Here is a 27,215-nt window from a genome sequence, read left to right as displayed (position 1 = left end):
GAGCAAGTTCCGTTTGCTCAGGATCTGCTTTGCTTTTTCCTTCAATGCAGAGGATAAAAGAGTTTAAGGCTGCAAAGTTCAAAGGCAAAGAAGGGCCAGAACATGCAACCATGTCTGTTTTCGTTAATTACGTGATGGTATTCTGTATTTCCCACTAGAAAATTAACACATTGAGGGGCTTTTTAGTCTAATTTTGGTATTCTGTTTTTTTCTGCCATCTGTTTATGGTATGAAGTCCTCCCTGCGTTGAGTTCAAGTTCACCTTCCTCTTTGGCATGTGTTGCTTAACTTGACACGTGTATGTGTTTGTAAAGCATGCTTCAGCGTCTTAATGTGGGGGGCCAGTTTCTGTCAAAAATGACAGAGGATCAAAGGCCTCGTTGTTAAGATTATATCAACTTTGTAAAATGAGATTGTGTGAGGGAGATAAGGAGGGCTTAAAGGCTGCATGCACTGCACATTGTAGCCTTTCTCTCTGTCTCATGGGACACGAGGAAATAAACACACAAAGAAAACAAGTACTGAGCTTTCTTTCGTTTCTTCTCCTGCCAGCCAGATGTTAGGTCAGGAATGGGAGACTAGAATATGACTCTACAAATTTGGATTTTGTAGAACAACTTAATAGATTTTGTGGGACATCACTGCAGGGGAGAGGAAGCTGGTACAACAGTTGCATACACTCTCTTGTCTTACTATACCTGCTGCTTTTCCTTTCCTAGAGGGAGCAAGACTTTAAATACAAAAGCTGTCAACATTTGTGAATCTTACTAGACTTCATACAACGTCTTAGAGTATTGCTTGCACTTGGGATCGCTCTGTGTCTGAGTTTCCCTCGTCCTGGATTATGATTTACTGTAGCTATTCAGTTCCTTTGTTCCTTTGTATGGATTGTTGGTAGACGGAGTTTACTATGTGGAAGATATTGCTGAGAATCCAGGCAATGGCAGTGTAATTCTGCTGGCCAAATACAGTTAACTGTGTAGACGGGCCGTGGAAATGAGGAAGAGAACGTGGATTTTTCATGAGGCAGAGCAAGACTGTATCAGTTCTCTCTTCCTTTTACTCTAGCCAACTTTAACATGTTTGCGAAGCCTTGGGATGGGAAAGTCGCTTCCCCCAAGAAGAAGGCACTGAAACGTAAGGCACCTGGCAGTTTTCCCTCTGCTGTAGCAGCTGTGAAGCCACGGACTGCCTCTGACGCTGACACAATGGGACCTCCAGCCAAAAAAGCAGCTATGGTAAGGACAGGGGCTAATGCAGAAATGGATCCCTTGTAAAATTTACACCCTCCTCTAGGAGAAAAGATGGAAAACTCAAAAGTTCTACAGGCTTTCTGTTTCCTTTTAAATCCAGTAGCTGCCTACAGAATTCTTGTAGTACCCTTCCATATTTATTAGATTAATGGCACTATTTACTTAGTCCTCTGTGATTCTGTGATTTCTCTGGTGTGGAGGATTTTGTCCATTAATGCTGTGTTCTTAAAAGACACAAGATCATTAGTAACCTCCAAGTGAATATTAACTTTCTTCAGGAGCACCTTGGTTTTGTATTTTGGCTAAGGCTCCGCAATGCCAGAGGAGAAGCAGCATGGAGGAAAAAGCTAGTAAGGAATCTTTTACCCATGAGTCCTAAATGCTGTTTTGCTGCTTTCTAGGCTGTTCCAGCCACGCTGGAGCACGTCCCAGCCACCAGACTTGAAGAAAATCCCCAAAACAGGTGATGACCACAACTTGTTCTTTTTCTCAATCGGTGTATATCCCCAGTGAAACATAAGTTCTGTCACACGTGGGGAAAAAAGGAGGGTTCTGAGATAATTAAAGCCCAAATCCATCAGAGGAATAAGTCACGTGAAATGACTTTCTAGCAGCTAGCAGGAATGCTTAATTAGACTTACTTTCTTTAAATGCTGCAAGTCGGTACAGCTTTCCAGTGACTTCTTGCTCTGTCTGAATACCTAAATGAGGATGAGGTGAAGTTCTCCTACTTCCTCGTGAGGTGATAAATGATGAGTAGTGTCCTCTGCCTTTTGGTCCTCAAGAATGCCACCCGAACAAACATACAAGGTGACAAGAGTGCAGGGAGAGCAGAGGGAAGTGATGGCTGCAGATCAGCTTCCTGTAGTGGGGAGCAAACTCTGCTGAGTGTGCCGTGGGAAAAATGACTAACTTAGCAAACAGATATTTGCAGATGGAGACTTCTTAACATTTTTACAGGAAAATTAAGCAAGGTGGCAAAGTGCCTCTTGCTACAACAATTGAACCATCTTTGCTAGACTCCAGGTGCTCTGGCTTCACAGAGAAACCCCCAAACTGAAAAATGTACCTGCTAATATATTGGGCTCTAAATGTCGCCCTGGGTTAATTGAATAACAATCCCTGGGTAAGATTGAAGTGCAGGAGGGGTTGGCTACGGTTTTAAGAGCCGGTTTGCAGAAAAGGGATTTCCCGTTAAGAAATGGCATATACTGATTGTTCTCTTCCTTGCTCTGCCAAGACCTGAAGCACATCTTGGAAGCCAGGCAGAATCTGTGGAGCCAATGGAGTTCTCAAGCTCGACTTCAGCTTCTTCCCAGCTAGAAGAAGCAAGGACACGCCGGCTGAGTTCCACAGGCAACGCGCCCGTATCTGTAGACGAGGATTTAGAGACGCTACTTTGGGAACTCTCAGACGGCATACTGGAAGCCGAGCTCGACTTGGACCCAGGGAAGGATGAGGATGACCTCCTCCTTGAGCTTTCCAAGATGATTGATGATTGAACTGCATAGTCCTATGGTATATTAAAAAAAAAAAAAAAAAAAAAAAAAAAAAAAACTCTTCTTCTTGTTGGATACCCCGAGGTGATCCTTTTTCTAACTGAGGCTTTGCAATGAGACTTAAAGCACAGTTGGAACTGGTAGAAATTGGCAGGATCTGCACTCAGTTGTCCTAAGTTTCCCTGCTGGTCAGAGTTAAGGTCTTGTGCATGGTTCCGTAACTATAGGTGGCTACCTTTGATATCAAGAGGACAAAGCACTTGTTTCTTTTGGCACAGAAAGATGTCCATCGGCACGCTGTGGTGGCTGTGAATTGACGTAGTGATGGAGCGATGCTCTGAAGGCTTAAACGGAAAGCTTCTTCCTTCCGCCCCCCCTTGGCACAGCTCGATGTTGGGCACATTGTGAAGCCTGGGTGTTCTGATTTCTCGGACAGTTGATACCCAAATCCCGGAGTTACTATGTCAACTCTTGACTTTTATTTGTGTATGCCATTGTTTTGACTGTAATCTTTTCAGATGATGAAGCTGTAGGGGCGGGAGGGAGCAGAATAATTATTCTAGCGTTGTGGACCAAACATGCTGCCAGGAGTGGTGGTGGTGGGGTCAGCCCACCCGGCCTTACTTTCAATTATCAGGGATGATAAAATGGTGTGAAAAGCAGCAGCTCTGCGATACGGCTACGCTACCCCCACTCCCTTCTCTTGTGCTGTACCAAAGTTCCCCCAAGCTTTGGTTGGTGCTTTTTGCTGGTGACAGTAGGACTCCAGGGCGAGTAGTCGGGACTCTCCTGCAGTAACTGGGTCAATTAAGGGTTGGTTTAAGTGCCTCCTGGTTTTTAAAATTGCTCCCCTGAGCTGCTGGCTCTGCTGCCTGCTACAGCAAATGTTCGGGTGTCATCAGCGTCGCACTTGGGCGTGGGCACTGACTCTGCGGAGGAGAGCTGAGGCTCGGGTGTATTGTGTACCCTGCCGCCAGTGATCGTTTTCCCCTAGCAGATCTATTTTGAATTATTTCCCTAAATTTTAGAGGAACTTTAGGCTCTTTGTGCTATGATTTGTGAAGCTGTAGGGGCCCTCAGGCATTTGCTGCTGGCAGAGAAAAACCGCTTGTCGAATTTGTTGTAAATACTTTCTGTTTGGACAACAACGCCTGTGTGTGTGTGTGTGTGTGTGTGTGTGTGTGTACGTGCGTGCTTTGATGACCCCCTGCGACGCCCCAGCTCCGCGAGGGAAGCTTTGAAGCGGCTCTGGGAAAACCTCTGCGGAAGAAACTGCTGCTGGCGACTTGCGGAAAAGGGACTCCACAATCAGTGAGATTGTAAAGTAGGTATGTTTATTCAGCGCTGGGCAGCACGGGAGGTCGTGGGCATGAAGATTGATGACTCTTCCTCGTCACCGCTAGTTGACCTCTTGTCTTTGCACAGACTCAGTTGCTCCTTGGCTCTTGTCCACCTGCAGGACCAGTTTCTCCCAGTTTCTTAAGATAGGCTCGCTCTCTTATTAGGAGACTGACCTTGGTAAGGGGCCCAAGGCTTCTTGCTTTAGTTAATTGGCACAATGCACCATAGTTAGCAAAGACACTAAGTAGCATCCTAGTTTAATGCCGTCAGCGCTCTATCTCTACTTGATAAGATTCTCCTAACTCCCTCTCTCACTGGAGCCCACGCAGCCCTCCGTCCTGCCGAAGGACTTCACGGGGACTTCTGCCGGCTCCGGGTGCCCGCACACAGACAGAAATGGCTTTGAGAGAAAACAATCAGGAGGAGGAGAGCTCAGAGACTGCGGCCGGCTTCGGCCACCTTCCCCTCGCTTTCCCTCTCCGTGTTCAAACCGAGCACTGTTCTGCCGTCAACCTTCGCTGCCTCTGCCCGCGGCGCTGGGCTTTCGCGTGTGCCATTGCTCCTCTACATATTTTATCCTTCCTTTTGTAAGGAATGGTCCAGCAATTCGTGTCACTAAGGGATTTGAAGGGTTAACATCGAGGCCCGGGTCTAGGTGATAAGAGAACAAAGGGGTTTTTAGGGAAAAGTGCTGACTACTGCAGGGGATGTTGCTAGAGTTTCTGAAATCCGGCGCAGAGGCTCCCAAACGAGGAGGAAGGGGGAGCTGAAGGACAATTGAAGGACAAAAGCCTGGGAGGAAGACAACCAGCATTCAGCCCGAGCAAGCCCCGAGAGACCACCAGAGACTGATACGCAGGCGCCCCTGGGAGGGGTTTCGGATTCCGGAAACCAATTCTAATAACCCTGCCTCTTCTCGAAGTAGTAATGAATATGTATTAGCCTGGGAGCATCAAAACCAGCCGCCTTACGTAACAGGTGTGCGTCCTGGGGGAGCAGAGACTCCCGGCGCACCCAGCGCTGCTTGCTTGCCTCTATTCGTTTAATAAATTGTAAACTTTGATTGTAATCCTATTTGGATTTATAACAGCCATTTATAACACTTTTTATATTTGTATTTTATTTAAGGCTGTCTTGCCCCCCTCCCCCCCCCAGCCTCGCTGCTCGCCAATAAAGCTGGCGCAGGGACTCCTGCCTGCGACCATAGAGACGCGGTCCTCCCGGCCTGCTAGAGCGGCCCCCCACGCTCCTCCAGCATCCCAGCGTCCCTTGTGCGCTCCCGCCCGGCCTCAGGGGCTTCCGGAGGCGGCCCAGCAGGGGCGGCGGGAGCAGCGAGGCGGCGGCAGCCATGGCGTACCGCGGGCAGGACCAGAAGGTGCAGACGGTGATGGTGCAGCCCATCGTAGCCTTCCTGCGGCCGGGGAGCGACGGGGGAGCGGGTGGGGGGCGGCCCGGGCCTCAGGGGTCTCGGCCCGGACCTTGAGGCCTTGTCCCGGGGCCCTGGGGCCTCGTTGCAGGGTTTGAGGCCTTGTCTTGAGGCCTTGTCCCGGGCCTGGAGCTCTTGTCCCCGTGCTGAGCCCTTCACGCAGTGCCCCAGAACCTCATCTTCCGCTACCTGCAGAGCGTGAGTAGCGCGGGGAGAGGACGGGGAGGGGATGGGGATGGGGATTTGGAGGGGGTGGGGGGAGCGGGGAGGGTCCGGGGATCTCCCTCGCTGAGTTTTCGGCTCCCACCCGTTGCTCGGGGCAGGTTTGTGGGGAATGGAGAGCTGTGCGGCGTGCTGGTGGGTACAAGGAGCTGCTGCGCAGCCCGGCGTTTCCCCCTCGTGTTAACGGGAGTGGGATCGTGCAGCCGGGCGTGCAGGAGTGTTCCCTTGTGACTGGAAACGTGTCCTTCAGCAAACGTGTAGTATTCACCCAGTCATATAAGACTCTAAAATGTCAGACTGTTAATTGAAACTGCCCCTGAGAGTTGCTCCTTGGAGTTTTTGGGAGCTCTAGCGGCTATGGTTAGCGGGTATTTCTGAACACACGAGAGAGAACAAAACTGCTCGCGGTGTTTGTGTTCCAATTTACTCTCCTCCTTCGTTCTGCAGAGCTCGAGGATCCAGGTGTGGCTGAGCAAGTGAACGTGCGGATAGAAGGCTGCATCATCGTGAGTGTCAGCACGACCCCACGTTACATCGTTAGTTTGTTTTCCCTCATTCACAATCCTATTTTTTCTTGTCAAGAAAAACTAGCCCAAGGGAAAAAAGAAATCGTGCTTCTCTAACAATTAGTCTTCGTTGTCCAGCCTGGGTCAGCACAGCTGACGATGGTTCGTGTTGTTGCTGAACTAATTGCCACTGTTGCCGATTTCTAGGGCTTTGACGAGTACGTGAATTTGGCGCTGGACGACGCAGAGGAGATTCACTCCAAGGCAAAATCAAGGAAACAGCTGGGTGTGTCGTGTGTCTGTGCAACCCGAGTGACGCGCGGTCTGAAACCTGCCCGGGTGAGCCTTCTAGGTAGCAGCACTGAGACGTACCAACCGTGTGACGAGCCTTGCTGTTGAAGTTCAGTGAGCAATTCCTGGCTACATCTCTGTCCCTGATGATTTTTGAGCTGCTGATTTTGCTGGATGAAGGAGAATCTGTCCCTGCCTGAGACCAGTTCTGGTCTTTGAAACGTGTAATACCAGGCGGCCTGCACTCTGCATGATGGGCAAAACCCTGCTCAACCACACAAAACACTTTCTGAAAACACGAGATTATTCTCAGGTTCTGGGCTCTCTCTAATCCCCTCTTTCCCTTCTCTTTGCTGCAGGCTGGATCGTGTTAAAAGGGGACAACATCACTCTTCTACAGAGCGTTTCTAAGTAGAATTTGCCATCCTTAGAACAAAGGTGGCTGCCGTGCTGCGGAGTGACTGAGTGCCAGGGGAACGCGGCCCACTGGTAGATAGGAAGTTATTTGTAACTGGGGTTGCATGCTGAGGTCAAAAGTCTTTCCTTTGTGGGAGCGAGTTGTTTGTAGCTTGAAACAATACGTGATGTATTTCACAAATAGCCATTTTTCACATTAACTGTAAATGTAAACCACAAATCTGCCTGTTTTCAGTCTCTTCCTTCTGTGAATGGAGAAGGAGGAGAAATATAGAAGCGTGGGCTTTTCCTTTTGCTGTGGATCTGATAAGTTTCGATAACGCTATGTGCTTTCTTGACCATTACATCTGCGTTATGTGGCCAGGGTGGACTCGTTCAGGGCACGGAAGCCCCACACAGTCCTTGAGCTAGCAGGGTGCTAAGGAGGGTGTTGGAGATTTTGCATACAATTGCAGCCCTTTGTTGCTGCAGTGACAGGTTCCTCAGATTCTTTCTAAACAGGGTTTAGCTTGTTGAGAATCTTTTTGGGAGTGTTTATTGTGGATCAGTCAGTAAAAGTATCTTAGTGGGCCCGTGAGGGATTTGGGGCTGTGGTGCAGTAACCCAGTGTTTACAAGTGTTACTGCTATGCATGCTTGTCCAATAACGTCTCCAGATCAGAGAGTGAGAGCGGGCAACTGGTTTGGATTAAATCTGTCACTTCTTGCTGCTTTGGACAGAGCCTGTAGATTAAACCCTTGTGCTGTTCAATAAGCTGGGGTATCAGATGTGTCGGTTGGGTTTTTATCATTTGATTTATTTTTTTTATCCGTTTGGAGATCTGTCTTTTCTATTTAAGTTTCCCCAAGAGAGCTGAGTTGCTTGATGCATCGACCAAAGAGAAGTTCCCCGGCTGACTTGGGACAGCCAGTCCCCTCGTTTTTCTGATCACAAAAAAAAAAAAAAAAAAAAAGAAAAAGAAAAAAATCGAAGAAGAAAAATTTTGACTGTAACTGTAACTCAGAAACTAAGATTACCTAAATGGAGAGAAATGAATTTTGATGCACAGGATGTGCTAGAAATCTGTTAATCAGCATTCAGTTTTTCAAAACTTCAATTTGTGTATCATCATCATGAAAATTAATAAATTCAAGGTGGGAGATCCTTTCCTGAAAGGGAAGGACAGAAATACGAGTCTTGCTGTGGGGCCTACCCAGCGCAGTTCTGCCATTCCGAGAAGTAATACGTCAGGAGTGTCACAGCAGACGTTCCCAGGAAGAAACCTTTGAGGGGCAGCGTGACACACTTGATTGGCTAAAGCAGCTTCAGCTGGACAGCCTGCTGCCGGGATGGGTAATTCTAAGTTGTGTTCAAGTTGCTGAGTTCCTTTCAGCATGTAGTAAAGATGTAACGTGCCGATGTCGTTTGGGAACAGGAGGCATTACGTGTCACCAGCAGTGGGCACGTAGGGAACAAAACAGTATCTTACGAGGTCCTCCACATCTGCCTTTCATTTTGTCCTTGGTTTGCCAGCTGGAGCTTTCAGGAGGTGAGGAAGGAGGCTGTCCCAGTGAATAGTTCAGGTGTTGCAGGGTATTTGTGATGCAGTGCTTGTAAAATTTACCTGCCCGCATCTCCTGTTACAGGCAGCCCCCCGTGGGCCCTGTGAGATGGGGAGCTGCTGCCCGGGGTTAGGCCCAAGGTGCCCTGTCAGGCCCAGGGCCGCCCTTCCCCTTCCCCTCGCCCTGCCCTTCCCTCCCGCTCCTCAGCCCTTGCTCAGGCCTTTTGGGCCGTCTGGCCGTCCGTCTGTCCATCCATCCGGCCGTCTGGCCGTCCATCTGGCCCTGTGTCCCTCCATCCCACCGCCCTGCCCCGTCCCTGCCGTCTCCCTAGGGAAGCAAAGAGTCCCTGGGCTGCCTTCAGGGGGGAGGTTCTGCTCAGGAAATTAAAGCTTCCCCCTTAACGGGCGCCTTGCGAGTTATTTTGAGTTCCAACCTTCTGCCTTCCTTTCGTAGCAGTGCCTCTGAGGGGTGCGCTGTAAGGTAGCCGTCATCTGGCGCGCTGCTCCTGCGTTTCCCAAAGGAACTGCCTTCGGGATCTGACTAACTCTGGATGCACGCGGTTGTCACCTTAATTTCTCCGTTAGTTTGCTGAAAACAACCCGCTTGGGTGACCTTTGTGTTTGTTTCTTCAAACTTGGATCGAGGAGGTCTCTGTTTCCTTATGTTGATGTTCACGACGAAAGTGCAGAAGGGATGCTTACTGTTGCCCGGGTCAGTCCTGTTGCCAGGATGGGAATGTTTAGCCTACCGGCCCTCTGGTGCTGTTAGGCTGCACTCGGAGTGTGAGCTCTGGGCCTTATTTGGAAAAGACTGCGTTATTTGAGTGTACAAACCCGAGATATTCTGCGGATAGGTGATTCTCAAACCACGTCAGAACCACCGCTGTGACGTGTGCTGGAGTCGGACGCGCGTTTGACTGATCAGGCGGAGCAGGTGAATTGAATTTGTTGCTGGATGGCGAGGTGTTCTGGGGGAAGAGCTAGTCTAAGGAAAACTTCCTCTTACTGCCCCTTCCCATCTCAAATGGCCACTGCCTGGGGAAATTGCTTCTTTATGACATTAACTACAACGTTACAGTGAGGATGAGGAATCATCATTACTCCCATAGTTATTTGCTGCCAGGCCGCAGCGTTGATTTCAGAGATTTAAAAAAAAAAACAACAGGAAAAAGAAAGGAAGTATGTATTCTTTCACATACTCTCTTTTCCCTGAGAGTAAATGTTGTAGCTTCAGCAGTACCCTTCCTCTGGAAACGATTCCCAGTGCCTGCTCAGACACTGGGGAGTAAAATGACAGAACAATGGAGGAGAGCCACCCGATATAAAGAAAGGAAAAAAGGGGTTATGGATGAAGGGAAAGCAACTACATAAAAAATTGGTGCTATCTAAAAATTGGTTAACGGTTTGGGACCTGCAGGTGCTGCCTACACGTGCGTGTGTTGCAGTCGTGCCTGTTGCCACTGCGCAAAATGGAGAGAGCTTCTTTGTCGAATGCAGCATGTTAAAGAATGCGCCATTGCCTGGAAGAAATGCACGGCCTTCCCTCGTGTGGGACTTCTTCCCCATTGATCTGTGGTTTACCTGAAGGTTTACCATAACCTACATAAGTTTCAAAAGCAAGCAAGCAACCAACCAAAAAACAACACCAACATTAAAGAGTGGCAAGGCAGATGCTCATCTGGGGACTCTGACTCATCGGTGACATCACCAAGCAAAGCATTGTGAGCGCTTCGGGTCGGGGCTGCTGTGGCGAGCCTCGCAGCCGGGAGGGAGAGCGGGTACGGTTCGCCTCTGGCGGGTCTGTGTCAGCCCTCTGCCCTGGTGGCTTCGTTAGCAGTGAGAGTTTGACTGCTGTGTTCCCAGCTTTCGCTTCTGCACCGACCGTGTGGCAGAGCCCGCAAGCTGCTTCCTCAGCTGGAAGAGGAAGAGGAGTGACCTCAACTGTGCCGAGGTAAAGCAGAACCGTTGAAAAGATTTGTCAAAGATGCGGCTGGTACCAGCGCAGCCGCTGCAGCTGCAGCAGGTCCTGGAGCATTGGAGAAGATAGAGAGGGGTTTCTTCGTGAAAAGAATGCTGTGAAAGTGTTTTCACGCCAGAAATTAGGAGAAGCGCCTCTGTTGTTTGGATATCCTCTATTGACCTGGCACACGGGCATTACAGCATACCTGGCACACTCTTTGTATTGTTTGTAAAAGAAAAAAAAAAAAAAGTGTTTTAGGGCAGGCCAAAAACCTGCCTTGGCACTTCCACATCGCAGCAGTGCTTGCAGGCCGTGCATCCTGGATGCCAGGCAAGGATCTAAATCCGATGGTGCTGTTGGTAACGTGAAGTTCAGGAAGCACTTCTGGGTTTTTCTGCTCTTCCATGTGAATTTTTGCCCTGTGAAGGTGGTGTACTGAGCTCTTTTCTTACCAACAAATAGGTTTAAAAGCAGTTACAGCAAGGATGAGCTGTGTTAGCAGGAGGCTCTTCTGTGCTTTGACCATGGGAAGATGAATGGTTTACCTATGCACCGTTAAATATAATTTGACACCTAGCACACAACACTTGCAGCCTGTGGGGTGCTTTAACAAGCAGGTAAATCAGCGGAGACTGTTTTGCAGCAAGGCTGATGCTGGGTGATTAAAAAGCAGGGTCACAACAAGGAGAAAAAAAAAAAAAAAAAGCTTTGGAGATCTTTTTTAAAATGAGACTGCTTTTTATGGCATTTAGGGCTGTGAGGTATCCTTGGTTTTTGCTTTCTTCCCATTCCTTAGACCAGATCCATTCATATCCTGAACAGCGTTCTGGGTCTGTTCAGGAAAATGGAAGGCAACAAGCAAAATGATGAGCTCCTTGGGCATTCAAAAGAGCTCAGTCTGGGAAAGATTTCAAGTCCAACTTCCATGCTAAGGAGCACCAGTAATTTTTAGAAGTAGATGCAGAGGAATCTGCATGGCACTAAGTGTGTTTCTGAAGGTGCTAAAGGTCAGAAGTGACGATTCCTCTCAATACTAAAGAAGAGAAGGAAACCTTGCACTTAACTACTGTTTTTATTCCCTTTGTCAAGCAGTCAAAACCAACAACTAATACGGGAACCCAACTTTTCCCCTCTTTACTTTAGATTTGGGAAAATTCCCTGCCAAAATAATACTTCCTGGAAAATTCACTAGTGTTTGTGTGACTAAAAGGTTCCAACCTTTTATTATTAATTTGTAAGAACTATTTCATCCGCTTTTGTCCAGAAGAGTCAGAAATAATTTGCACAGAAATGTGCAGCATTTTAATGAAAGGCTTCAGAATCACTCTAATTTGAACTTTATCTGGTCTGGTTGCAGGTTTTATGACATTTAGTGTCTTAAAAAAAAAATCAAAATATCTGACTTCACATCAGAAAAAAAAAACCTGCTTGTGGCTAAATAAAATCTGTTGCAGCTCTGGTCATTGAAAAATCATTGGCTGTTAAATTGGACCTAAGTCATCTTTTCTAACCTTTCATGATCTTGCAGCAATGGATGATGATGGATATATGGATTAGGGAACAGCACGTGATGGCAAACCTGTGGTATTTGCTACAGCGCAGAAAGAAAACAAATTGCTTCCAAAAAATCAAACTAATTCAAAATTCTTGGTATCATGCAGCCATGCCACTGGCAAAGTGAGCATTGCCCTGCCTCTCAAAGCTTGCTGTATCCTTGATCTGCTGTCTTGCTGCTGTTAATTGATTGCAACTCTACGTGTCTGATCAGGGCTACGAGTTGTTCTCGATATGGATACCATACGACATATACTGTGCACGCTTGTGTGTATAGATATGTTTATCCTGTATGCATGTACATATTTGATCTGGATAGGCTGGAGCGATGGGCTGAGGTCAACTGTATGAAGATCAACAAGGCCAAGTGCCGGGTCCTGCACCTGGGGCGCAACAACCCCAAGCAGAGCTACAGGCTGGGAGATGAGTGGCTGGAAAGCTGCCTGGCCGAGAAGGACCTGGGAGTGTTGGTTGACAGTCGGCTGAATATGAGCCAGCAGTGTGCCCAGGTGGCCAAGAAGGCCAACAGCATCCTGGCCTGTATAAGAAGCAGTGTGGCCAGCAGGTCTAGGGAAGTGATTGTCCCCCTGTACTCGGCTCTGGTGAGGCCGCACCTTGAGTACTGTGTTCAGTTTTGGGCCCCTCGCTACAGGAAGGACATGGACGTGCTCGAGCGAGTCCAGAGAAGGGCGACCAAGCTGGTGAGGGGTCTGGAGAACAAGTCTTACGAGGAGCGGCTGAGGGAGCTGGGCTTGTTCAGCCTGGAGAAGAGGAGGCTCAGGGGCGACCTTATCGCTCTCTACAGTTACCTTAAAGGAGGCTGTAAAGAGGTGGGGGTTGGTCTGTTCTCCTACGTGCCTGGTGACAGGACGAGGGGGAATGGGCAAAAGTTGCGACAGGGGAGTTTTAGGTTGGATGTTAGGAAGTACTTCTTTACCGAAAGGGTTATTAAGCATTGGAACGGGCTGCCCAGGGAGGTGGTGGAGTCACCATCCCTGGAGGTCTTTAAAAGACGTTTAGATGTAGAGCTTAGCGATATGGTTTAGTGGAGTACTTAGTGTTAGGTCGGAGGTTGGACTCGATGATCTTGAGGTCTCTTCCAACCTAGAAATCCGTGATACTGTGTGATACATATGTATGCATATTTGTGTGCTGGCCCCCAGATCACTCATGGTATAAAGCATTGGCCTCGAAGGCATACTCATCAAAATATTTGGTAGATCCTCCATTTTTTTCTAGTTCCCTCAAAATGAGAGAGTTTTTACGCGCTCTCTGTGTCAAAAAGGCAAAACTTCTGATTTCCACTGTCGCTCTCGCTAACTTTCTATCACTCACTCCTCGTGTGTGTGTCTAAACACATATGTGTGTATGCGTATGCACATTTGTGTATTTCTGTGCACTGGTGTGTTTTTTGCTGTACAGGTAATAAAGACGGGGAAAGGTTTTAGTGTTTTCTTAATAGGTGAAGAAATCTTGAAGACCAGAGATTGGAACATACTGAATTTTGAATTAAAAAAAAAAAAAAAAAAAGTCAAATTTTCTGGCTGTGGAAGATGGAGCCTCATTTTTGCAGCCACTTTGAATCACGAGTTCATCTCTAAATGCACTGGGTTTTTTTGTTTTTGTTTTGTTTTGTGGTGTTTTTTTTTTGGTTTTTATTTTTTGAAGAGCTAACTAACCCTGGCTGTCTCCAGTCTGAGAGAGTGTTCAGATGGACTTGCTTCCTCCATTAGTTATAAGCTGTTTAAAAGCACATCCTATGTTTGAATTGTGGATGAGAGGCTCCCTTGGCAAAGTGAGGAGGCAAATTCTTCCTACCCCTTTATCATTAATTCACGGATTCAGTGTTGGTTCGGCCTCCAGGAGAAGTTAACTGGAAGTCTTTGAAGATCGATAACTTTGCTGAGGTTGTCCAGGTAGGTGAACTCGAAGACCCACAGTGACTGGAACGTGCTATTTAATGCGTCATACTGCGTTCTGTAGAAGTTACTCGTAGCCATAGTTGATCATTGCCTTGCATGTATGATCAGGTGGTTTTTGAAGAAGTGACTCCCTTTTCAGGCTTCCGGATGTGCTCCAAGGCATATTATTGAGGACGTGGAAGAGAACACTTGCTGACAAAGCTCCTGGCAGCTTTACAGAACTTTAGTTTAATATTGTGTTAGTTCCCGTAACAGCTGATTTCAAGGCATTGCTCTCCTCAAGAGACTAATTTGATGAACAGAAGAAAGCTGGAAAAATGCTTGTTACTCATTATTTTTCACTTGTTGGTACTTTGTTTAGGGTTACTTTTAAAAAGAAGATTTCACTGATCACAAGCCAGTGGAAGACTTTCAGCCCAAGCAAGGGTGAAGACAGCTCTCTCCAAGAGCAGAGGAAGTCCCTGTGGAGAGAACCCGAGCTTGTTATCAGAACTTGTCGGCATGTCTAAACAAGGAGACGATTGCTACTTCTATTTCTATTCTACCTGTACCAAGGTATGGCTGGGTTTCTTTTGCTTTGCTTTGCTTTGTTTTTTTGTTGTTTTTTTTTTTTTTTTCTTTTTTTTTCAGGAAGGGGTAGAGTAGGAGGAGGAGGCACACTGGTCTTTGGTTAACGTGATAACCAGATAGATTCTGAATTCAATCGTAGCAACCTGAGGCAGTAGCATGGACGTTTTTGAGGCTGTACTATATTTTCCTTGTTGGTTTCCTTTTGGTTACAGGGAGACAACTGTTCCTTCCGCCACTGTGAAGCTGCTCTGGGGAACGAGACAGTCTGCACGCTGTGGCAGGAGGGTCGTTGTTTCAGGAATGTCTGCCGATTCAGACACATGGAAATCGATGTGAGTGCCTAAAGATGTGTTCTCAAAATAAATCAACAAAAGCATTTTTCAGTGCTGTAGGTGTGCTGATTGTGCTTTTGCAGGACAGAGTCCTTTGCTTTGGAATTACACTGGTTTCTGTTAGCAGGGGAGGGGGTGGGAGGAAGGAGAGGGAAATAAAATCAATGCCTTAGGTATGTCTTAGCAAGATTTTCTTTTATTAGACGCCGACAGTATTTTCTCAACAGATGCAGAATAACCGCTAACTAGACTGCTAAAACCTGCTGGAGCAGGGGGGTAATAAACAGGCTGTACTAGCCTCCTGAGAGCAGGCTTGATAATGATCTATCAGGTCTCTTGTGTCCCGGAGTCCTTCAGATAATGCTGTTCTAGCTGCCTGGGCTAGGAAGCAGTGGGGAAAGTTAAAGGTGCAGAAGAACGAAGTCTCCGAGAAGTAGTTCTGGATAGAGTTAACGTAGGCAATTTAAGATGTTCTTTTTCCCTCTGAATAATCCTAGTATAATCCTGGGTGTATTAGTTTAACCCACCCTAAACTGATGTCTGAGAGTGCCTGTCTTCTCAAACTGAATGATGACAAGGCTAAACGTGCATAGTGGTTACAGCTTCTGCAAACTTTGTGAATATGCCCGGAAATACTATACTTCCGTGATAAACTGACCTTTGGAATGATGTTTCAGCACTGTATTGTGACAGCCCTATCGCTGTCGTGACCTGGAACTGTGCATCTCTTTGCAAACCTTAGGTGCATGTTATCACGAGCTTGTCTTTCTTTCTGTCTTCAGAAAAAGCGCGCTGAGATTCCCTGCTACTGGGAGAAGCAGCCAGTAGGCTGTCAGAAAGCCAACTGTGCTTTTCATCACGCAAAGGGACGTTACATCGATGGCGTCTTCTTACCACCAAGCAAGAGTGAGTTTAGGTCCTTTTTCTTTAAGTATTGAAGAATTAATTTTGCATATTACTTAGTGGGTGCCAATAGTGTAGGAGACATCAGGTAACCGTTCATTTGTGAGTGCAGGAAAAGGTCTGCAGTCCTAGGTGGTCAGCTAAACCGAGTGTACTGCTGCTGTACTGCTGGTATTTGTTTTCTGCTTTCATGCTCAGCTTCTCTCTGCTTTGTGTGATATTTGCCTTGCAGTTTGCTTTCTGTTGTTTCGTCTTCTGCTGGGTGGCAGGGAGATGTGTTGTTGTTTGAAGGCAAGTCATTGTTCACGGTGTAAACAGTGGCGGGATGGGCAAAAGGAGATGCTGCATTCATTGCCTGTGCAGGTTATCTGCCTTAGCTACCATCTTCGTGCATTGTGGTCAAAGTTTTAAACTGCCATATTACTGATGATCCTCCTCTTCCTCTAGCTACACTGCCAAGTCCGCCTGAGTCCGCGGACGATGATTTGAAAGTGGCTCAGATGTCACTGCAGCAAAACAAACTTTCTGTCCAGTCCAATCCCTCTCCATAGCTAAGGCGGGTGATGAAAGTGGAAAACTCGGAAAATGTCCCAAGCCCTACACACCCTCCAGTTGTAATCAATGCTGCAGATGATGATGAAGATGATGATGGTGAGCATGGTTTGGTTCCTGGAAGGAATTTGTGCTGTAAATGATTGTGTAAGTCTTTGGTTCTTGGAAGGAATTTGTGCTGTAAATGAATGTATAAATCACAGATGACCTGAGGTCTGACTAGCGATAGGGCAGGCAGTCCGCTCAGGTCACTGGTGGCTTTGTCTGGCAGTCAGTGGACAGAACCTGAAATGTTGGAGGAAAGCTTAGAACCACTCTTGGCTTTAGCTGGTCTGTTGTGTAAAGCTCTATGTGAAACTAGGAAGGAAATTCCTTTTTTTTTGTCTGAAGAGTAATATGTCGTGTAGTAGTTAAAGCTGCAGAGAGAATCTAGAGTCCTAGATGTTTTGTCCTAGGGTAGTCTACTTACGAGTTCATCAGGTCAGTGTAGCTGTATTAAAAAAAAAAAAAAACAAAAAAAAACCAACTTTTTTATAGGAACCATGGACTGAAGTGTCATTGCATGAGCTACATAATCACGAACAATCTGGCCTATGCATAACTGAATAGATTTTTCCCCTTCAGACCAGCTTTCTGCGGAAGGAGAAGAAACTAAAACTCCCGTCCAGCAACCAGCTGAGGAAGGCCAAAATGGATTACGGATGATTTCCACTCGGAAAGCCAGTGCTACTACTGCTAAACAAGGTATTCCAGCACCTGTAGTAGGATAAATCGGCAGGATAACTTGACAATTAACTCAAAAGCAATGTGGCGTAAAAACACAACAGAATGTAGGGGTGCTGAATGGTTATTTCCATGATCTCATTTCTCCCTGATACCATCATGTGCCCATTGGGTCAGAAAGTTGAACTGCTTTTCTTTCCTTTTGGAGAACAAAACAGGGTCACAGCATGGAGTTTAAATGGCTGCACGTGCAGCCTGGCAACCACTGTTGAAAGCCATATCTAACGATAGAGGGATCTAATATCACGTAAATGGATTAAAATTAAAACTACAGTTTTTACCCTGAAGGGTGAAAGGAGGGGCAAAATGCCATTGATTCTATGGTTGTTTCACTTGTGAGGAGTGTTGACAGGCTTTATTCTAAATACTTCTGAAAGTTCCTGAGCACTAAGAAGCCTGAGGATCTGTGGTCCTCAGTGAGTGCCTCTAAGCCTTAGTCTCATTAACTGTTTTCTGTTTTCAGAGGACGGTCTGAATTTTGGAATAAAAACACTTGAAGAAATCAAATTGCAGAAAATGAAGGAAAAAACTAAGAGACACGGTGGTGAGTTAATATTCCCTGCTTCCTTACCCGGTTCACCTTCATCCTGTGTGATGATTTTTCTTTCAAAAAAAACCTCTTCCAGTAATACCGGGTAGCTGGCTATGCTTTGGTGAATCCAACTATTTTGCCAAAGAAGTGAAATTTGATTGGCTTCAGAATGGCAGGTGATGGTGGCTGGGAGCTGCTTGAGGGATAGACTTCCATGTTTAGCTGGGGGCATCGAGCAACCTGATTCTCAGCCAGCTGGTATTCTAGATGGGAATTCCAAGGGCAACCAGAGGCAAACTAGTCACCTCTCTTATTTGCATGCTCTGGTCACTGTATGTTTGACAGTAATGAATAATTAAAGTTTTTTGTTCTTCGTGATAGTTTTTTCTGTTTGGTAAACTTCCTTATGTTTTGCTTGCTCTGAGCAGAAGGTCCTTCAAGATCTTCTCTTCCTCCCGTCGATTCTATGATTTTTCCTGCTCCGGAAAAGGAAAATGTCCGGACAGTGGTGAGAACTGTGACACTGTCTACAGAGGAAGGTAATAATTCATGCTTTTGTTTTGATTTCATTACTCCTAAACTGGAAGGTTAAGCAAGAAGGAAGGCAATTCACCCCTGTTAGCCTCCTGGTGCTGCCGCCTTCTGTTCAAAACATGCTTTTATGCTGAAAGTCCCTGGTTGTACTGGAAAGCTTTGGTGCTCAGGTTAAGTGCAGTAGCAGGAGAAAGAAAAAAATGTGTCAGTATGCAAATAGGGGGATAACTGAAAAACAGGAGAGTAACGAGAAGAAAGAGCTCTAGAGGACAGTGCTATGTAAGAAGCAATTTCTGAAGCTTTAAAGAGGCTGACAGTGGCACGTGTGGACAGTAGTGCGATAGGAGTCTGTGTATAAATTATATTGTTTAGAGTTGTGCAAATTCCTTTGAAAGGGAAAGAAGTGAAGAAGTACTTCTACCCATAGACATTCACCTTAGAAAGGAATATTTCTCAGCATTTGTACCTAATAATATTCTGCTTGCTTATGCAGCTCTGTTCTGCACAAAGTATAGCTGTCAAGCAGACTCAGATTCATTCTCGACTACATTCAGCTGGAATTTGAGGCAAACACTGAGACTATGGATACTTTTTCTAAGTTAATTATAGTTGAAATATGAGTTTGTGTGGTTTAGCTGTCAAAACAGTGCCTTGCTGGGTTTTTTTTGGACATGGGCTAACAGTATACTATTTCTATTGGCTACTGGTTTCTATGAAATAGAAAAATTTTACTTTTGTTTTAGGGGAGGAACCTGTGGTTCGACTAGATCTTGCTGAGAAACAAGGAAAACGGAAAGCCTCCGTGGGTAAGAACTTTTTATGAGCTGTTATTTAGGTGCCGCCTTCTCTATATGACTGCATTGAAGAGTATTTTTGACGTATGAGAGGAAAATGCGTTGCAGTGGAGATCTGTGTTGACTGCAGAAATGGCAAAAAAACCATTTAGCAGCTGAAAGGCAATTTTATGAAAATATGCTTGAAAAATAGAAGCTTGTGGTTGACTGTTCTCAAATCTTCCTGCAAAGAAATGTTCTTAAAATATTCCTTGTTTTCTCTGTCTGAAGCTGATGTAAGCGCCCTTCCGGTGAAGCGCAGCCTTGCTGAAAGGCTGGGGAAGAAGGTGGAGGTTCCGGGAAATGCTGACAAAGCACCAAAGAGAGGTACAGCTACTAAACAGGCATCTGGATGTGATTCACGGGTTTTGTAGTTAGGCTTTCTGTTTGTCCTTTTCCTGCGATGTTTCTTTTTGCATGTTGGCTGAGGTCTTAATCACCGGGATTCAAAGTTACCTTTCCTGCCTTGTTTTTGAATGTGAACACAAAGTTGACGTTTATGCAGCCTCCCTAATTTGGTCTTTTTCTGTTTTGCAGTTCAAGTTCCCAAGTCTGTGAAGGAGAGGCTAGGATTACCTTCTCAACAGACTAGTACTGCGAAAGGTAACAACTGGCTATTAAATATACTTTCTCCTTCTTCCTTTCCGTGAACTTAGACCGTTTTCATACAGCCCTAAAAAGGAATTCAAATGAAAACAAAGAACTGATTCCTCTTGCTCGAGTGCTGAAGCTCTTCTGACAGCCGCTATCAGAAATCTGGCTCTAGGTGTGTGTTTATTTTCCGCTTGTGCCTTGTCAAGGTTTTAAGCTGCTTCTGTGAACCATCATATACAATTAGAATAGAGCCACTGCCGGGAGCAGGAATTTGAAATGCAGTCTGAAAAAGTAATCAAGTAAACTAGCATTTCTGTGTAGCAGCTCTCTCTGGATAGGGCTGGTCTTCAAAATACAACAAGTGGCTCAGAGGAGGAGGAGAATGTTAGGCTATTGTCCTAAGATGCGTTATTGGGAACGCTCAGGCTTAGTTTTCCTTAGTACTGTGACAAATTTTGGAGACTTAAACTATTGTTGGACTCTCTTTAAATGTTGGCGCTTCTCATTTCTTGATGATGACAGGGAAGGCTGCTAAGCCAAAGGGAGAGGTCCATGTGAAAACACTGGAGGAAATCCGTCGTGAGAGAGCTCTTCAGAGACGAGAATGTCAAGCCAAAGCCCAGGCTGAATGGCATGGTAAAACCAAAGATCCCAGCGCAGGGGCAAAAATTGAGGGTGAGCCCAAGAAGCAGAGCGTGCTCACTCTTTCCGGGCCCAGCAAAGTGCAGTCGAAGGAGCCGGCAGGTAAAGCCAAGCCAGAAGGAGAAGTGCGTGTTAAAACCCTGGAAGAAATAAAGCGCGAGAAAGCTCTGCGGATGCAGCAGAGTGGAGAAAATGTGCCAGCTCCCCCAGCACAACCTGGACCTGCCCCAGCCGGGCAGAAATCGTTATGGAACACAAAGCTATCAGGTAATAAGATGCTTTAATACCTGCCCCGGTGAGGTGCTTCCCATATTGAGCAAGTTCCGTTTGCTCAGGATCTGCTTTGCTTTTTCCTTCAATGCAGAGGATAAAAGAGTTTAAGGCTGCAAAGTTCAAAGGCAAAGAAGGGCCAGAACATGCAACCATGTCTGTTTTCGTTAATTACGTGATGGTATTCTGTATTTCCCACTAGAAAATTAACACATTGAGGGGCTTTTTAGTCTAATTTTGGTATTCTGTTTTTTTCTGCCATCTGTTTATGGTATGAAGTCCTCCCTGCGTTGAGTTCAAGTTCACCTTCCTCTTTGGCATGTGTTGCTTAACTTGACACGTGTATGTGTTTGTAAAGCATGCTTCAGCGTCTTAATGTGGGGGGCCAGTTTCTGTCAAAAATGACAGAGGATCAAAGGCCTCGTTGTTAAGATTATATCAACTTTGTAAAATGAGATTGTGTGAGGGAGATAAGGAGGGCTTAAAGGCTGCATGCACTGCACATTGTAGCCTTTCTCTCTGTCTCATGGGACACGAGGAAATAAACACACAAAGAAAACAAGTACCCAGCTCTCTTTCGTTTCTTCTCCTGCCAGCCAGATGTTAGGTCAGGAATGGGAGACTAGAATATGACTCTACAAATTTGGATTTTGTAGAACAACTTAATAGATTTTGTGGGACATCACTGCAGGGGAGAGGAAGCTGGTACAACAGTTGCATACACTCTCTTGTCTTACTATACCTGCTGCTTTTCCTTTCCTAGAGGGAGCAAGACTTTAAATACAAAAGCTGTCAACATTTGTGAATCTTACTAGACTTCATACAACGTCTTAGAGTATTGCTTGCACTTGGGATCGCTCTGTGTCTGAGTTTCCCTCGTCCTGGATTATGATTTACTGTAGCTATTCAGTTCCTTTGTTCCTTTGTATGGATTGTTGGTAGACGGAGTTTACTATGTGGAAGATATTGCTGAGAATCCAGGCAATGGCAGTGTAATTCTGCTGGCCAAATACAGTTAACTGTGTAGACGGGCCGTGGAAATGAGGAAGAGAACGTGGATTTTTCATGAGGCAGAGCAAGACTGTATCAGTTCTCTCTTCCTTTTACTCTAGCCAACTTTAACATGTTTGCGAAGCCTTGGGATGGGAAAGTCGCTTCCCCCAAGAAGAAGGCACTGAAACGTAAGGCACCTGGCAGTTTTCCCTCTGCTGTAGCAGCTGTGAAGCCACGGACTGCCTCTGACGCTGACACAATGGGACCTCCAGCCAAAAAAGCAGCTATGGTAAGGACAGGGGCTAATGCAGAAATGGATCCCTTGTAAAATTTACACCCTCCTCTAGGAGAAAAGATGGAAAACTCAAAAGTTCTACAGGCTTTCTGTTTCCTTTTAAATCCAGTAGCTGCCTACAGAATTCTTGTAGTACCCTTCCATATTTATTAGATTAATGGCACTATTTACTTAGTCCTCTGTGATTCTGTGATTTCTCTGGTGTGGAGGATTTTGTCCATTAATGCTGTGTTCTTAAAAGACACAAGATCATTAGTAACCTCCAAGTGAATATTAACTTTCTTCAGGAGCACCTTGGTTTTGTATTTTGGCTAAGGCTCCGCAATGCCAGAGGAGAAGCAGCATGGAGGAAAAAGCTAGTAAGGAATCTTTTACCCATGAGTCCTAAATGCTGTTTTGCTGCTTTCTAGGCTGTTCCAGCCACGCTGGAGCACGTCCCAGCCACCAGACTTGAAGAAAATCCCCAAAACAGGTGATGACCACAACTTGTTCTTTTTCTCAATCGGCGTATATCCCCAGTGAAACATAAGTTCTGTCACACGTGGGGAAAAAAGGAGGGTTCTGAGATAATTAAAGCCCAAATCCATCAGAGGAATAAGTCACGTGAAATGACTTTCTAGCAGCTAGCAGGAATGCTTAATTAGACTTACTTTCTTTAAATGCTGCAAGTCGGTACAGCTTTCCAGTGACTTCTTGCTCTGTCTGAATACCTAAATGAGGATGAGGTGAAGTTCTCCTACTTCCTCGTGAGGTGATAAATGATGAGTAGTGTCCTCTGCCTTTTGGTCCTCAAGAATGCCACCCGAACAAACATACAAGGTGACAAGAGTGCAGGGAGAGCAGAGGGAAGTGATGGCTGCAGATCAGCTTCCTGTAGTGGGGAGCAAACTCTGCTGAGTGTGCCGTGGGAAAAATGACTAACTTAGCAAACAGATATTTGCAGATGGAGACTTCTTAACATTTTTACAGGAAAATTAAGCAAGGTGGCAAAGTGCCTCTTGCTACAACAATTGAACCATCTTTGCTAGACTCCAGGTGCTCTGGCTTCACAGAGAAACCCCCAAACTGAAAAATGTACCTGCTAATATATTGGGCTCTAAATGTCGCCCTGGGTTAATTGAATAACAATCCCTGGGTAAGATTGAAGTGCAGGAGGGGTTGGCTACGGTTTTAAGAGCCGGTTTGCAGAAAAGGGATTTCCCGTTAAGAAATGGCATATACTGATTGTTCTCTTCCTTGCTCTGCCAAGACCTGAAGCACATCTTGGAAGCCAGGCAGAATCTGTGGAGCCAATGGAGTTCTCAAGCTCGACTTCAGCTTCTTCCCAGCTAGAAGAAGCAAGGACACGCCGGCTGAGTTCCACAGGCAACGCGCCCGTATCTGTAGACGAGGATTTAGAGACGCTACTTTGGGAACTCTCAGACGGCATACTGGAAGCCGAGCTCGACTTGGACCCAGGGAAGGATGAGGATGACCTCCTCCTTGAGCTTTCCAAGATGATTGATGATTGAACTGCATAGTCCTATGGTATATTAAAAAAAAAAAAAAAAAAAAAAAAAAAAAAAACTCTTCTTCTTGTTGGATACCCCGAGGTGATCCTTTTTCTAACTGAGGCTTTGCAATGAGACTTAAAGCACAGTTGGAACTGGTAGAAATTGGCAGGATCTGCACTCAGTTGTCCTAAGTTTCCCTGCTGGTCAGAGTTAAGGTCTTGTGCATGGTTCCGTAACTATAGGTGGCTACCTTTGATATCAAGAGGACAAAGCACTTGTTTCTTTTGGCACAGAAAGATGTCCATCGGCACGCTGTGGTGGCTGTGAATTGACGTAGTGATGGAGCGATGCTCTGAAGGCTTAAACGGAAAGCTTCTTCCTTCCGCCCCCCCTTGGCACAGCTCGATGTTGGGCACATTGTGAAGCCTGGGTGTTCTGATTTCTCGGACAGTTGATACCCAAATCCCGGAGTTACTATGTCAACTCTTGACTTTTATTTGTGTATGCCATTGTTTTGACTGTAATCTTTTCAGATGATGAAGCTGTAGGGGCGGGAGGGAGCAGAATAATTATTCTAGCGTTGTGGACCAAACATGCTGCCAGGAGTGGTGGTGGTGGGGTCAGCCCACCCGGCCTTACTTTCAATTATCAGGGATGATAAAATGGTGTGAAAAGCAGCAGCTCTGCGATACGGCTACGCTACCCCCACTCCCTTCTCTTGTGCTGTACCAAAGTTCCCCCAAGCTTTGGTTGGTGCTTTTTGCTGGTGACAGTAGGACTCCAGGGCGAGTAGTCGGGACTCTCCTGCAGTAACTGGGTCAATTAAGGGTTGGTTTAAGTGCCTCCTGGTTTTTAAAATTGCTCCCCTGAGCTGCTGGCTCTGCTGCCTGCTACAGCAAATGTTCGGGTGCCATCAGCGTCGCACTTGGGCGTGGGCACTGACTCTGCGGAGGAGAGCTGAGGCTCGCGTGTATTGTGTACCCTGCCGCCAGTGATCGTTTTCCCCTAGCAGATCTATTTTGAATTATTTCCCTAAATTTTAGAGGAACTTTAGGCTCTTTGTGCTATGATTTGTGAAGCTGTAGGGGCCCTCAGGCATTTGCTGCTGGCAGAGGAAAACCGCTTGTCGAATTTGTTGTAAATACTTTCTGTTTGGACAACAACGCCTGTGTGTGTGTGTGTGTGTGTGTGTGCGCGTGCGTGCTTTGACGACCCCCTGCGACGCCCCAGCTCCGCGAGGGAAGCTTTGAAGCGGCTCTGGGAAAACCTCTGCGGAAGAAACCGCTGCTTGTGACTTGCGGAAAAGGGACTCCACAATCAGTGAGATTGTAAAGTAGGTATGTTTATTCAGCGCTGGGCAGCACGGGAGGTCGTGGGCATGAAGATTGATGACTCTTCCTCGTCACCGCTAGTTGACCTCTTGTCTTTGCACAGACTCAGTTGCTCCTTGGCTCTTGTCCACCTGCAGGACCAGTTTCTCCCAGTTTCTTAAGATAGGCTCGCTCTCTTATTAGGAGACTGACCTGGGTAAGGGGCCCAAGGCTTCTTGCTTTAGTTAATTGGCACAATGCACCATAGTTAGCAAAGACAATTAGTAGCATCCTAGTTTAATGCCGTCAGCGCTCTATCTCTACTTGATAAGATTCTCCTAACTCCCTCTCTCACTGGAGCCCACGCAGCCCTACTTCCTGCCGAAGGACTTCACGGGGACTTCTGCCGGCTCCGGGTGCCCGCACACAGACAGAAATGTCTTTGAGAGAAAACAATCAGGAGGAGGAGAGCTCAGAGACTGCGGCCGGCTTCGGCCACCTTCCCCTCGCTTTCCCTCTCCGTGTTCAAACCGAGCACTGTTCTGCCGTCAACCTTCGCTGCCTCTGCCCGCGGCGCTGGGCTTTCGCGTGTGCCATTGCTCCTCTACATATTTTATCCTTCCTTTTGTAAGGAATGGTCCAGCAATTCGTGTCACTAAGGGATTTGAAGGGTTAACATCGAGGCCCGGGTCTAGGTGATAAGAGAACAAAGGGGTTTTTAGGGAAAAGTGCTGACTACTGCAGGGGATGTTGCTAGAGTTTCTGAAATCCGGCGCAGAGGCTCCCAAACGAGGAGGAAGGGGGAGCTGAAGGACAATTGAAGGACAAAAGCCTGGGAGGAAGACAACCAGCATTCAGCCCGAGCAAGCCCCGAGAGACCACCAGAGACTGATACGCAGGCGCCCCTGGGAGGGGTTTCGGATTCCGGAAACCAATTCTAATAACCCTGCCTCTTCTCGAAGTAGTAATGAATATGTATTAGCCTGGGAGCATCAAAACCAGCCGCCTTACGTAACAGGTGTGCGTCCTGGGGGAGCAGAGACTCCCGGCGCACCCAGCGCTGCTTGCTTGCCTCTATTCGTTTAATAAATTGTAAACTTTGATTGTAATCCTATTTGGATTTATAACAGCCATTTATAACACTTTTTATATTTGTATTTTATTTAAGGCTGTCTTGCCCCCCTCCCCCCCCAGCCTCGCTGCTCGCCAATAAAGCTGGCGCAGGGGCTAAGGGATTTGAAGGGCCTGCTTGTATACCTAAGGGATTTGAGGGCCTGCTTGTACACCTTTGGGGACTGCCTCTTTTGGGGGGGGGGGGGGGTGTTAGGAGCTGCTTGTATACTTTTTTAGGCATTCCTCTGAGAGGGGGTTGGGAGCTTCATGTATACTGTAGGGGCCTGCCTGTACACTTTTGGGGCCTGCCTTGGAGGGGTTGGGAACTGCTTGTACACCTTTGGGGCCTGCGTCTGCGTGGGGTGGGGCGGGGGGGGGGGGGGGGTTGGAGCTGGTTTTAACCTTTCGGGCTTGCATCTGGAGGGGTTGGGTCCTGCCTTTGGGGGGGTGGTTGTGAGCTGCTTGTATACTGTAGGGGCCTGCTTGTACACCTTTGGGCCTGCGTCTGGGGGGGGTGGGAGCTGCTTGTACACTGTTAGGGCCTGCCTTGGGGGAGGGGTTGGGGCATATGCCTTGGGGGGGTGGGGGGAGCTGCTTCTACGCTGTAGGGGTCTGGGTCTTGGGGGGTTGGGGCTGTTTGTACACCTTTGGGGCGTGCCTCTGGGGAGGATGGGGAGTTGCTTGTAGACCTTTGGGGCCTGTGTCTGGGGGGGGTTGGGGCCTGTGCCGGGGGGGGTTGGGAGCTGCTTGTACGCTCTAGGGCCCTCTGGCAGGCTTTGGGCCTCCCTTTGAGGGGGGCAGTTGGGAGCTGGTTGTACACCTTTGGGGCCTGAGTCTGGGGTGTGGGGGCTGGGGCTGAGGCCTGGGGCATGCATCTGGGTGGTGGTGGTGGGGGTCCAGTTCATGGGGGGGGTGGGTTGGGAGCTGCTTGTGGACAGTTGGGGTCTGCATCCGGGTGTGGCTGGGGCCTGCTTGTAGACTTCTGCAGCCTGTGTCTGGTGTTTGGGGGCTTTTCTGTAGTGTTTGGGGATTGCATTTTGGCTTTGGGATGTGTCTAGAGCTTCTGGGGCCTAGCTGTAGTTCTTGGGGCCTGCGTCTGGGGCTTTTCTGTAGCATTTTGGTAGCGTGTTTGTGATTTGGGGTCTGTATCCAGGGTTTTGCCTTTTTTGTAGTTTTCAGCTTTGTGTCTGTTTCTTTGTTGGTTGCCTGGGGTTTGGGGTTTGGATCATTAGTCAGTGTCATTAGCGTCGGGGGGTTGATATGAAGGGTTAGGGTTGTGGTTAGAGTTGTTAGGGTTAAAGAGAATAAGGATTTTAGGGTAAGGGGATCAAGGTTGTGGGAATAAAAATGTTTTTGCACAGAGTTACATCGTTTAGAGGGAAGGAAGGTGGTATTGATATATGCTTGCAGTGATAAGAAAGCTTAACAGACAACCTTGTAAAATGCAGACAACCAGAATCCTTAGAGCAATTGGGTGGAAATCACGGTGTAAGAAACATTACCACCTCAAAGAGGAAAACAGTCAAGAAAAAAAT

General features: G+C 46.9%; 1 pseudogene across 1 annotated transcript; it reads left to right on the top strand.

Annotated features, from left to right (window-relative positions):
- Positions 1 to 12,674: 12,674 nt before the first annotated feature.
- On the top strand, positions 12,675 to 23,330 carry LOC308187432 (zinc finger CCCH domain-containing protein 11A-like; annotated as a pseudogene). The gene is made up of 13 exons: positions 12,675 to 14,486; positions 14,714 to 14,833; positions 15,616 to 15,739; positions 16,184 to 16,387; positions 16,913 to 17,032; positions 17,535 to 17,615; positions 18,032 to 18,142; positions 18,881 to 18,943; positions 19,202 to 19,324; positions 19,508 to 19,573; positions 20,087 to 20,469; positions 21,558 to 21,794; positions 22,922 to 23,330. The product of its transcript is annotated as a zinc finger CCCH domain-containing protein 11A-like (transcript).
- Positions 23,331 to 27,215: the final 3,885 nt, after the last annotated feature.

This window comes from Anser brachyrhynchus (assembly GCF_964034855.1).
Source record: "Anser brachyrhynchus genome assembly, contig: SCAFFOLD_176, whole genome shotgun sequence".
NCBI lineage: Eukaryota > Metazoa > Chordata > Aves > Anseriformes > Anatidae > Anser > Anser brachyrhynchus.
The sequence above is the reverse complement of the archived record's forward strand: the minus strand, read 5'-3'. Positions and strand labels throughout refer to the sequence as shown.